Below are 10,214 nucleotides of genomic sequence, written 5' to 3' on the forward strand. Positions count from 1 at the left end.
TAGTAAAGGGAGAACTACTGTGATTGTGCCTTGGTTTATCCAAAGGAGCACCTCAGTAGAGAAAGCCAAAAACTTACTATCATGATGCGGCGAGAGCCGGTCAGCTCTTCGGAGGTTGCAAATCGTTGGAGATTTTTTCCGCATTACGTGAAGGATCGGTACTTCCCGATCAGGCGCTTATAGCACTCTAGTTCAGATACTAGGGGCTGAGCCAACATTTTTATTGTCAAACTCCTATGGCTAAGCGAGGGCGTTAAAGCCACATAGTCTGATTGCCTGGTTCGTTGCGCTAAACAACTCCTTCAAGGACCATATAATTGGATCAAGATTGTTTAGATTCCATCCCGAACACCTCCGTACTACCTACATGGGGGCAGAAGCCGACGACTGGCCAACCCTCAGATTTCATACAACACGGCCGCACAGGAGGTAATTTTTTTAACATAACAAACATTATATTACAAACCCACTTTGTTTTATCATACAAGGTAGAGGCAACTCGAATACACTCATTCAAAGATAATGTCCTACGAACACTGCGTCCCTACAATACGAGACCCCTCCAAGACGTCTCCAAAATACCGCTCGGGTGTGCGTTGCTCCTTGCCCTCGGGTGGCCCCTCGGTCACAATCTTGATGGCGTCCATCTTCGCCCACCAGACCTTGACGCGGGCGAAGGCCATACGCGTGCTCTCGATGCAGACAGACCGCTTGACAGCGTCCAACCGAGGACAGACATCTACCAGCCGCTTCACGAGGCCGAAGTAACTGCTGGGTATAGCTTCAGCTGGCCATAGCCGGATTATTAAATCCTTCATGGCCAGTTCGGCCACCCTGTGCAGCTCGACCAGCTGTTTTAGCTGATCGCTGAAGGGCACCGGATGTTCTGGCACAAGACATTGCGACCAGAACAGCTTCTCCGTGGAGCTCCCTTCTTCGGCTCGGAAGAACTCCGCGGCGTCGGACACACTACGTGGCAGATCAGCAAAAGCCCCTGGAGAACTCCGAATCCGGGTTAGTAAAAGATACTTCCTCTTCACATACTTGCTTTGCATACTAAATGCCTTACCCGCCGCGATCTTCCTGGCCTCTTGGATCTCCTGGAGGGCGCCCTGGGCCTCATTCCGGGCCGTCTCCGCGCTCTGACGAGCCTTGGTGAGTTTGATCTCTTGAGCCGACGCATCGCGCTCCATGGTCTCGCACTTCCTCACCGCGTCCTGGAGCTCTTGCTGGACCTCGTTGACCCGGGCCTTGAGCTTCTTACGGGCCTTTTTCAGGGCCTCGACCTCGGTCGTCGCTTCTATACATATCATGACACTTCGGTCAATATATATCATTTTACTCTTTTTCAAACATATAACGGGTTATTACATACCTTGCTTCTCTTGGAGCTGCCTCCTCACCTGGCTGAGCTCCTCCTCGGCCTGCTCCAGTCTCTGCTTCAGTCCGGAGACTTCGGCAGTATGCGAGGCCGCGACCAGCAGCGACGCCTGCGTGTTCATTTCAGACATATTTAGTTAGTCTCCTGCCATAGGGATTGATCCTCTGTCCGGCTATTCTTTCCGAACACCGGACAGTGTCTCACGGGCTACTATCTGTATTGGGATCTTCTCTTTTTGCGTTGCTTACCTCAAAACCTGTCAGCAGGCTGCTGCAGGCTTCGGTTAGTCTGCTCTTGGCGGACTGAACCCTTTCAATTACCGTGCCCATAAGAACACGGTGCTCATCCACAATGGAAGCGCCTCGCAGCGCTTCCAGCAGATTATCCGGTGCCCCTGGTTGGACAGGGGTCACCGGCGGAATAGGCATACCCCCTTCTTTCGAAGGAGGTTGCGTTCCGGATTCTGGAGCCGTATCGGTCTTCGGAATCGAGTCCGGCTGAGGGCCGAACTGAATACAGCCCTCATCACCAGTCTCCATGGGGATTGGCTCCCCCTGGTGTCCGGCGATGGAGGTTTCGCCTTCTGGCGCCTCCTGAGCCTCTCCCCGGCCTGGGAAAGTCGTTTGGGACAGCATCTCGGCGTCGCTCTTCGCCTTGGGGGAGTGAGCGGTCGGCGGTGACTCGCTGGCCATCGCCTTTGAATCCAACGAACCTCCTGACGAGGATCGCTGGGAGCTGTCGTGGGCCGGACTGCAATAGCATGATTGACCATGTCAATACAATGAAGAGGAGAGGCTGGATTTATGGGTGTGTATGAGTCTTAGCACTTACGGTGCAGCCCGAGGCTTAGTGCGGGGGCGTCGCTCCGGACTGCTGTCGACATCCCACGCGGAGTTATCCGCAAGGGAGCCCTTCCCCTTCTTGGACGTCTCCGCCTCCAGATTCGTGGAGGCCGCCCTCTTCTTCTTTCCCTCATTAGGGTGGAGGGTTGTTCTCCTCCTCCTCCTCCTCGTCGTCGTCCTCAGCGGCGGAGAATAGGGTCTCTTCGTCTTCGGACGTCACGTCCGAAGTACCCTTGCGACGGGGGCCACCTTTGGCCCCCTTGGCCTTCTTCTTGGCCTTCTTCTTGGCCTTCTTTTCCGGCAGCCGATAGGGCGCCGGAACCAACATCTTCGCCAGGAGCGGGATGACTGGCTCTTCAGGCAGCGGGGTCGAACTCTGGATCTGCTCCGCTCTCTTCGTCCACACCTGAAAAAATACAACAAAGATTAGGCATCCTCCTTGAACAGACAAGTAGAAGGTACGCCTTGAGAAAAGGATAACTTACCGCATTGGCGGGATGGGTGTGATCGTGCGCACGGTCCGAATCTATGACCGGCGGCTTCTCGTTGTCCTTGAAGAGCAACTTCCAGGCATCTTCGTGAGTGGTTCCGAAGAGCCCCCCAAGGTTTGGTGCTTCTCCGGATCGAATTTCCATAAAGGGAAGCTTCAGCTTTGGCAGGGGAGAATCCGGCGAACCAGCATTACCTGGATCACGTCGACGAGCTTGATGTTTTTATCCACCATACTCTGAATGCGCGTCTGCAGCGCTATCAGCTCGTCTGACGCAGACCAGTTGGGGCCCTTCTCCGTCCAGGAGGTGAGCTGCATTGGGGCTCCGGCCTTGAATTCGAGAGCCGCCGCACAAGTGGCGTCGCGTGGCTCTGTGATGTAGAACCACTGCTTTTGCCACTCCTTGACAGTCTCCACAAAAGTGCCTGTGGGCCAAGTGACGTTGGGCATCTTGCTCACCATGACGCCTCTGCACTCCGCGTGCTGACCATCCACCACCTTCGGCTTCACGTTGAAGATCTTAAGCCATAGGCCGAAGTGGAGCTGGATGCGGAGGAAGGCCTCGCACACGACAATGAATGCCGAGATGTTGAGGAAGGAGTTCGGGGATAGATCATGGAAATCTAGCCCGTAATAGTACATTAGCCCGCGGACGAAAGGGTGAAGTGGAAACCCCAGTCCGCGGACGAAGTGAGTGAGGAAAACTACCCTCTCAGTAGGCTTCGGGGTCACTACTAGGAAAATGCTTATACATAAAAGTTTACCATTAGCATTTGTTTGTGTCCCCACGCTACTGGTAATTACCAGTAGCGCTGGGTACAAAGCGTGCTTCTGGTATGGCTTAGCAGCAGCGTTGGTTTCTTTTGGGCATGCTACTGGTAAGTGTGCCACGCCACACTAGCAGATCAAAAAATATTAATATCGCTGGTTGTAAATCCCGTGCTACTACTAAGTGAATAGCTATAGCGCAGTCGATACACCCACGCTACTGCTTAGCGTGTCCACTGCCTCCACATGCCAAGCGACCAGATAAAAAAACTCTCTCACACAAATCTCACCCCGGCCGTACCCCTGGCTCTCGGTCGAACTCCTCTCCCCCACGATCTCGTCGCCGCTGCTACCACCCATGCCGGCCGGTTCCGGCGATCTCCGGCCGCACGCAACATGCCCCCAAGCTCCGCCCCGCCCTCCCCTCCGTCCAGATCCATGCCTCAAGGTCAACACCCTTGCTCGCGGCTAGGGATTCGGGCGCCCCCGTGTTCTTGCCGCCGAGTGCCCAGGTCGGCCCGCTGGCCAACGAGCAGCACCCCGCACCTGCACGTGCCCAGGCCGACGAGCAGTACGGGGATTGGCCGCGGACGGAGACGAGTGCAGGCGCGGCAGCAGGAGAATCTGTGGCGGCAACGGATCTGATGACCGCCGGGCCGGCTCGTCGTTCGTGGCCGGCCGGTGTCGCAGTGAGGCGCTGCCGTCCGTGGATTCCGGTGGCTGGCTGACGGCCAATTGCTCTTGGACGCCGCTGCAGCTGCTCGTTTCTGAATTTTCAGTAATGCGGCTAGGTATGCCAAGTGCGTTTTCTGAATTTTCGTAAGTGCAACAGCCAAGTTCAGTTTTAGTTAAGTGTAGTACTAGTGTAGGCTTTGGGATATCAGTTATAGTTCAGTGTAGTACTAGTGTATGACAAACGAATTAGATGTTAGCAGATAGATGCACAATTAGTTCAGTAATGTCAAGTTCAGTTTTCGTTCATTGTAGTGCTGCTCAAGTTGAGTTTGGTTCAAGTATAAAATTTTCTATTCATGCCTATGTTGCAGCAGTCCGCGCGATTGTGATTCTCGTGTCGCTGATAGCTTGGAGCAGTCGGTTCCGGTCCGTCTACTACTCGTGACTGGGAAGGAAGCATCATGTCGCTGATAGTTCAGGTATAAAACTTGTATCTTCTCATATAGCATTATTTCTAACGGCAAGTGTATTTTGGTCTACAATATATCAATCCACAGAAAGGATGTTATGCGATTCAGCTTCCCAGTAAGGCCTTACTGCAAAAAAAATACCAACTACAATGCTGCAGTCCTATAGTTTTATCCATCAAAAACTTTGTTTCTATGGTTACTATTTTTATTATTTCAACGACTGGTAGTGAAGTTAAGGCGAGCATTGGAACATTTTGATAGCTTAGTCTTTTTGGATGGTCCTCTATCTGTATAGCATTACAAGCAACAGCCACTTAGCCATGAGAGTCTTTCTAGATGGTACTCTATCTACACACTCTTACAAGAAACAACCAACGAGTTATGGTATATATTTCCATTCTCAAAATAACTATCTTTGATGCTGCTGAATATTTAGCTTTCAAAATGATTTTACTGAATATGTAAGATCCTATGCCTATAATTTTACCTTTTCACTCTTAATTTTTGCAACAGTATGATACTCTATGTAGTTCCTCAAGATATTGTTCTTTATTAGGAGGAATCAAGGATTAAATTTACTGGAATAGTCTATTTTACACACACGCACACACATTATTACTTAATACATCCATGTGAGATAAAAAAACGTACTAATATTTATATTTTTGATATAATATAAGTGCACCTGCTCATACTTTTCAATAAAATCAGTACATTGCTTTGAAAAAAGAAACTCCTCATTTCCTTCCAATTTAAGACCGCACTGGAGAATATACATAACACATCTATTTGATTGGTGTTACAAATTTGCAAGTGCAGCAGCTTAACTGTCACTAATATATGAAATGTTGCTCTAAGTCTCTTATGTCACATGAATGAATGTTATTACAAAATTTCCTTATAATTATAGTAATAAATGGGAAGTTGTCATGTCGACTATAATGACCAGTGATATTTATAATGACCAAGTGCTGTTACTGCTGCTGATTACTAGTAATACAACTATAATACATCTGCAACCAAGAGTTGAGTTGAAATGACCTGACAATAAAGGGTACAATGTTGGTAATAATCTGCTATTGCTGATGCCTTCTTGCTTGCTTGCTTGCGAATGACCTGGGAATTACTCCTACTTGGTGCACAAACTTTGCTTGTTGCAATTTGCCTCAAAAGCTTGGATTCAGAATCTATAATAAGATTTGGTCATGCCTAGCATTGTATCCTTCTTAAGTTGGGTTTTCCCCAATTTCTAGGATTGGTCTGTTAGGTACTGTTTATAATTCATATATACTATGCTGCTGCTATATGCTTTTGTTTATGCTATTGTTACTTAGTGCTCTATAGGTTACTGTTATACTGCACTAATGCTCCAGGTTCTTTTGAGTTCCTAGTAGTGGTCTTGGTTCATTGTTTAATTCCAGGATTTGTGAGTTCCTAGTAGGGAACACATGGACATGAAGCTACGACGGCGACGAAGACGATATCGACATGGGGCTGCGGCGACGATGATGGCGACGACATCGACATCGACATCGACACAGGCTACGGCGGCGACGAAGACGACGACATCGTCATCGCGCTGTGGCGGCGGCGACGATGACGACATCAACACCATCAACACGGCCTTGTGGAGGCGCCGACGCCGACGACATCAACACGGCCTTGTGGAGGCGCCGACGTCGACGACATAGACGCGTGGCATATATTGTGTGCGTGTGCGTGTGTTAATTATCTACATCAGATATGTATGATTGATGATTGACTGTATGCATAACATGTATGTATTGTGAAATGCATGCCTAAACTGAAATAGATAGACTTTTATTTTTTTTAAATCCTATTTTGTTACTAGTAGCGTGGGTGTATCATAGAAGCGCTATTGCTATTCCTTTACTAGTAGCGTGGGTGTGGAATACTAGTAGCGTGGGGCACTAGTGCTACTGGTATGTCTGTTTAGCAGTAGCGTGGGGTAAAACACACGCTACTGCTAAAAAATATCTGTAGTGACACACTAAAAAAAAATACACTTTCGTGATGATACGTGTTTGTCACAGTAGGTCATGTTTTCTGTCATGCATGTACATCCATGACGATTTTATGACAGAATCAAGATAGTCATACCTGTGCTGTCGTAGAAGTGTTCCATGACATTACCAAAATTATCATCACGGAAGTGTCCACTTTCATGACGATAAATCGTGTGTCACAGAAGTGCTTTCGTTAAGGGTGACCGACACGTGGCATCCACCGTAACGGAACGCCGTTAAGCTATCGGGTCCGGTTTTGGATCCGATAACCCGTTAACAGCCCCGACCAATGGGGATTTTCCATGTGTAAAATCATCATTGGCTGGAGGAAACACGTGTCGGCTCACTGTTGGGACAGATGTCATCCACTCATTGGACCGATGGCGCCTATGATACGGCGACACGTGGCACGACCCAACAGAGGCCCATTCTTGTGAAAAGGCCGGCCCGTTTGACTTGGTCAAAAGGTGGCGGCCCGGCCCACGGAAAGCCTGTTAACGGCCTGTTCGCATATAACCCATTTATAGCCCGCTAACCCAGGGCCCATTACGACCTCTTCGAATTAGGCCCAGTAGCGTCATCTGGGCCGTCCAATATGATTCCAGCCCGTATTAACTTCCGGCCCATGTGTGGCCCATGACTTGTTTCGGCCCATATGAGGCCCTTTGTAACTCTTGGCCCATTAATGGCCCGTGGTGAAACTGGCCCGTAATGAACAATGTATCACTTTATATCCATTAACGACCCGTTATTCCATTGGGCCATTTCCAGCCCAAGTTATCTTTCGGCCTTCTCAGGGCCCATTTATTCTTGGGCTCATTTGCAGCATTCGGTTACATACGGCCCGTTACTATCATTTTCTGCTTGTGGGCCAAATTCAGCCCATCGTTACAGTCGGTCTGTTTGTGGACCGTTAATACGTGGGGCCGTTTTCATGTAAAAAAACCTGTTGGGATGTTTTGATAGAGTTATCGAATATGACCTATTAACGACCCGTTATGGTCCACGAATAGTACGGCGCATGATTGGCGAAATGATGATACGCCCCGTAGAAGGCCCATGGATCCTACGGCCCGTATGAGGCCCATGGATCGTATGGCCAGTAGAAGGCCCATGGATCGTACGGCCCGTAGAAGGCCCATGGATCCTAAGGCCCGTATAGAAGGCCAATGGATCCTACGGCCCGTAGAAGGCCCATGGATCATACGGCCCGCAGGAGGCCCATGGTTATAACAGTCCGTGTGTTGCCATGATTATTTTGGCCTAGTTACCAAAAATAGGCTATTGTGGCCACTAGAAAAACACAGAAAAAGAACTGCAGTGACTACAAGCAAACAACTAAACAAAACAATAAGGAAATAAATAAGCAAGCAATTAACGCTAGCCTATTACCGCTATTACACATATTACATCCACTGGGCATCAAAGTTCGCCACCAGTGCAAATATAGGGAACAAAGCAGCATATTACATACACTGGCCGTCAAAATTGGCCACCAGTGCCAATAAACGCGGCAGCAAAACAAGAGCATAACTGAAACAACTTCAGAAGAGCTCAAGAAACGTTATCCTGGGTATCCACCATGCTGGCAATAAGCTTAGCAAGCTTATTAGCTTTGTCCTGTTTGGCGCCAAAATCCTCCAATGCTTGTTGTTGCACCAGAAAGCATGCATCTGAATGCTCCAGGGACTTCCGCAGTCCTTCCGCTTCTTGTCGCAGCACAGCTGATCGATGTCTTTCAGCTTGTAGTTGAGACTCAAGAAACCGAACTGATTCAGACAGTGAGTTTGAATAGCTTGTGCAAGCAGTAGTGGCCAGTAACTCGAACACTAAACCAAGACATGACTTTGGGGTTGTCTCACTGTCCTCAAGATAGTCTTCCTTAGCTGTTTTATCAGCTTTGTTGGAGACCAACAAGGATGTGTCACTATCTTGAACCTTATCTGCATTACTTCCTTTACCATTGCTTAATAAGGCACTCTTCCCCAATATTCTGTCAGCATTCTAAAAGAAGAAACAAACAGACACATGACAGGTTTAGCATGTACTAGTATATGAAACTCATTTCGGTGAACCAGTTCATTAGTAAGGTGGACAGGATTAAACTACCAAGTATTCTATTGCCAAGTACTAGTACATAATAAAAGCATCAAACAAACATATATCTATGTCCTATGGTCACTGCATTGTATTGCCAAATCAAAATAGAGACACAGTTCAAATCATATCAGTTCAAGACAAAGCAGCAGTGAAAGAATACAAAGCGTGGGAAACTACACGGCACAACAAGATTTCAGATGGGTACCACGGGTCTACATGTACAACAACACTATTGGCTCTGTTGTGATGCTAGTAATGTGCATGATATGAGAAGTCAACTGTGTACACAATTGAAATTGAAATCAACAGAGCTATTGATAAGAGCAAACCTGTTAAAGAAACATGCGTGAACATACCTGCTATGCCATTGGAGTTTCGATTGGATCCTTCAATTTAAAAATAAGTTTGTATGAGTAAATACAGTGATACAAGAGCAAAGCAATCATAGTTAAAAAAGGCGCGCCTAAGCGAGCGCTTAAGCGTGCCTAGGCTCTAGGCGTTGGCAGAACGCATTGCGCATAACTACGCTTAATCTGTGCATAACTGCGCATAAGCATGCGCTTTGGTCAGTAAAGCCCAAGGCGGTGGCAAAACGCACAATTAACGCCTAGCGCTTTTTGAACTATGATAGCAATGGAATCTTAAATTAGAACAATTGTTCTTCAGGTTTAGGCACTTGTTCTACATGAACAGAGTACAGTAAGACGCAAGAATATAGTACTTAAAAATAGAAAATGAGCTCATAGACCTTACCACATTCTTGGTTCGGGACCAGTACAGGACAAGGCGTTCCCAGTCATCGTCCAATAAATGTGTCTCAGGAGAACGTAAGGGAGTTTGATGAGTTTCTTTGACGGTGAAGTACGTTTTCTTCAGGTAATTCCGATACTGCCACCAAGCATTCTTGAAGATAGCAGAGGTATTAGCATAGGTTACGTCATCCAGAGTTTCCAAATCGGTCCTTCTCTATAGAGAAAAATGGGAAAATTTGCTGTATTATAACCATCATGGAGGTAGGATGTATGGGACAAAGCAAAGTAACTGCCATGAATAACATTACTTACACATAACTCCTGGACAAACACCTGCAACTGGCATTTTCCTTCATCTTCAGTATAATATTTCCAAGATGGGAAGATACACACATACGATTTAACAACATCAAATGCGATAGATGCTAAACTACGACTAGCTGGTTGTGCTTCCTCCATAGGAATAGACGTACTAACTGGTGGAGTTGGGGTTCACCGTGGTAGTACTGGCCCTTTGGGCACTGGAGCTGCCTTACTAACTTCTCTGGTTTGGGAGCTCTGTGGTGGAGATGGTGCTGTGTCAACAGGAACTAGGTTACTATCTGCTGTGGTTGGGGTTAGATTGGGTGAAGCTGGTTCTCTGTCCATCGCAGTAGGGGCACAATCTGCGAGAGTTTGGGTTATGTGTGGTAGGGCTGGTTCTTGTGCA

The 10,214-nt window shown here is 47.8% G+C and overlaps 1 long non-coding RNA gene across 3 annotated transcripts; it reads left to right on the forward strand.

Annotated features, from left to right (window-relative positions):
- Positions 1-3,711: 3,711 nt before the first annotated feature.
- Positions 3,712-6,480, forward strand: LOC120973537 (uncharacterized). 3 transcript variants are annotated; one of them, XR_005768594.3, is made up of 3 exons: positions 3,712-4,272; positions 4,528-4,635; positions 6,065-6,480. It is a non-coding gene; the product is annotated as an uncharacterized lncRNA (long non-coding RNA). The 3 variants fall into 3 exon arrangements; XR_005768595.3 differs by having other exon boundaries at positions 6,068-6,480; XR_012202946.1 differs by having other exon boundaries at positions 4,531-4,635.
- The last annotated feature ends 3,734 nt before the right edge of the window (positions 6,481-10,214 follow it).

This window comes from Aegilops tauschii, chromosome 2 (assembly GCF_002575655.3).
Source record: "Aegilops tauschii subsp. strangulata cultivar AL8/78 chromosome 2, Aet v6.0, whole genome shotgun sequence".
NCBI classification, from domain to species: Eukaryota; Viridiplantae; Streptophyta; class Magnoliopsida; order Poales; family Poaceae; genus Aegilops; species Aegilops tauschii.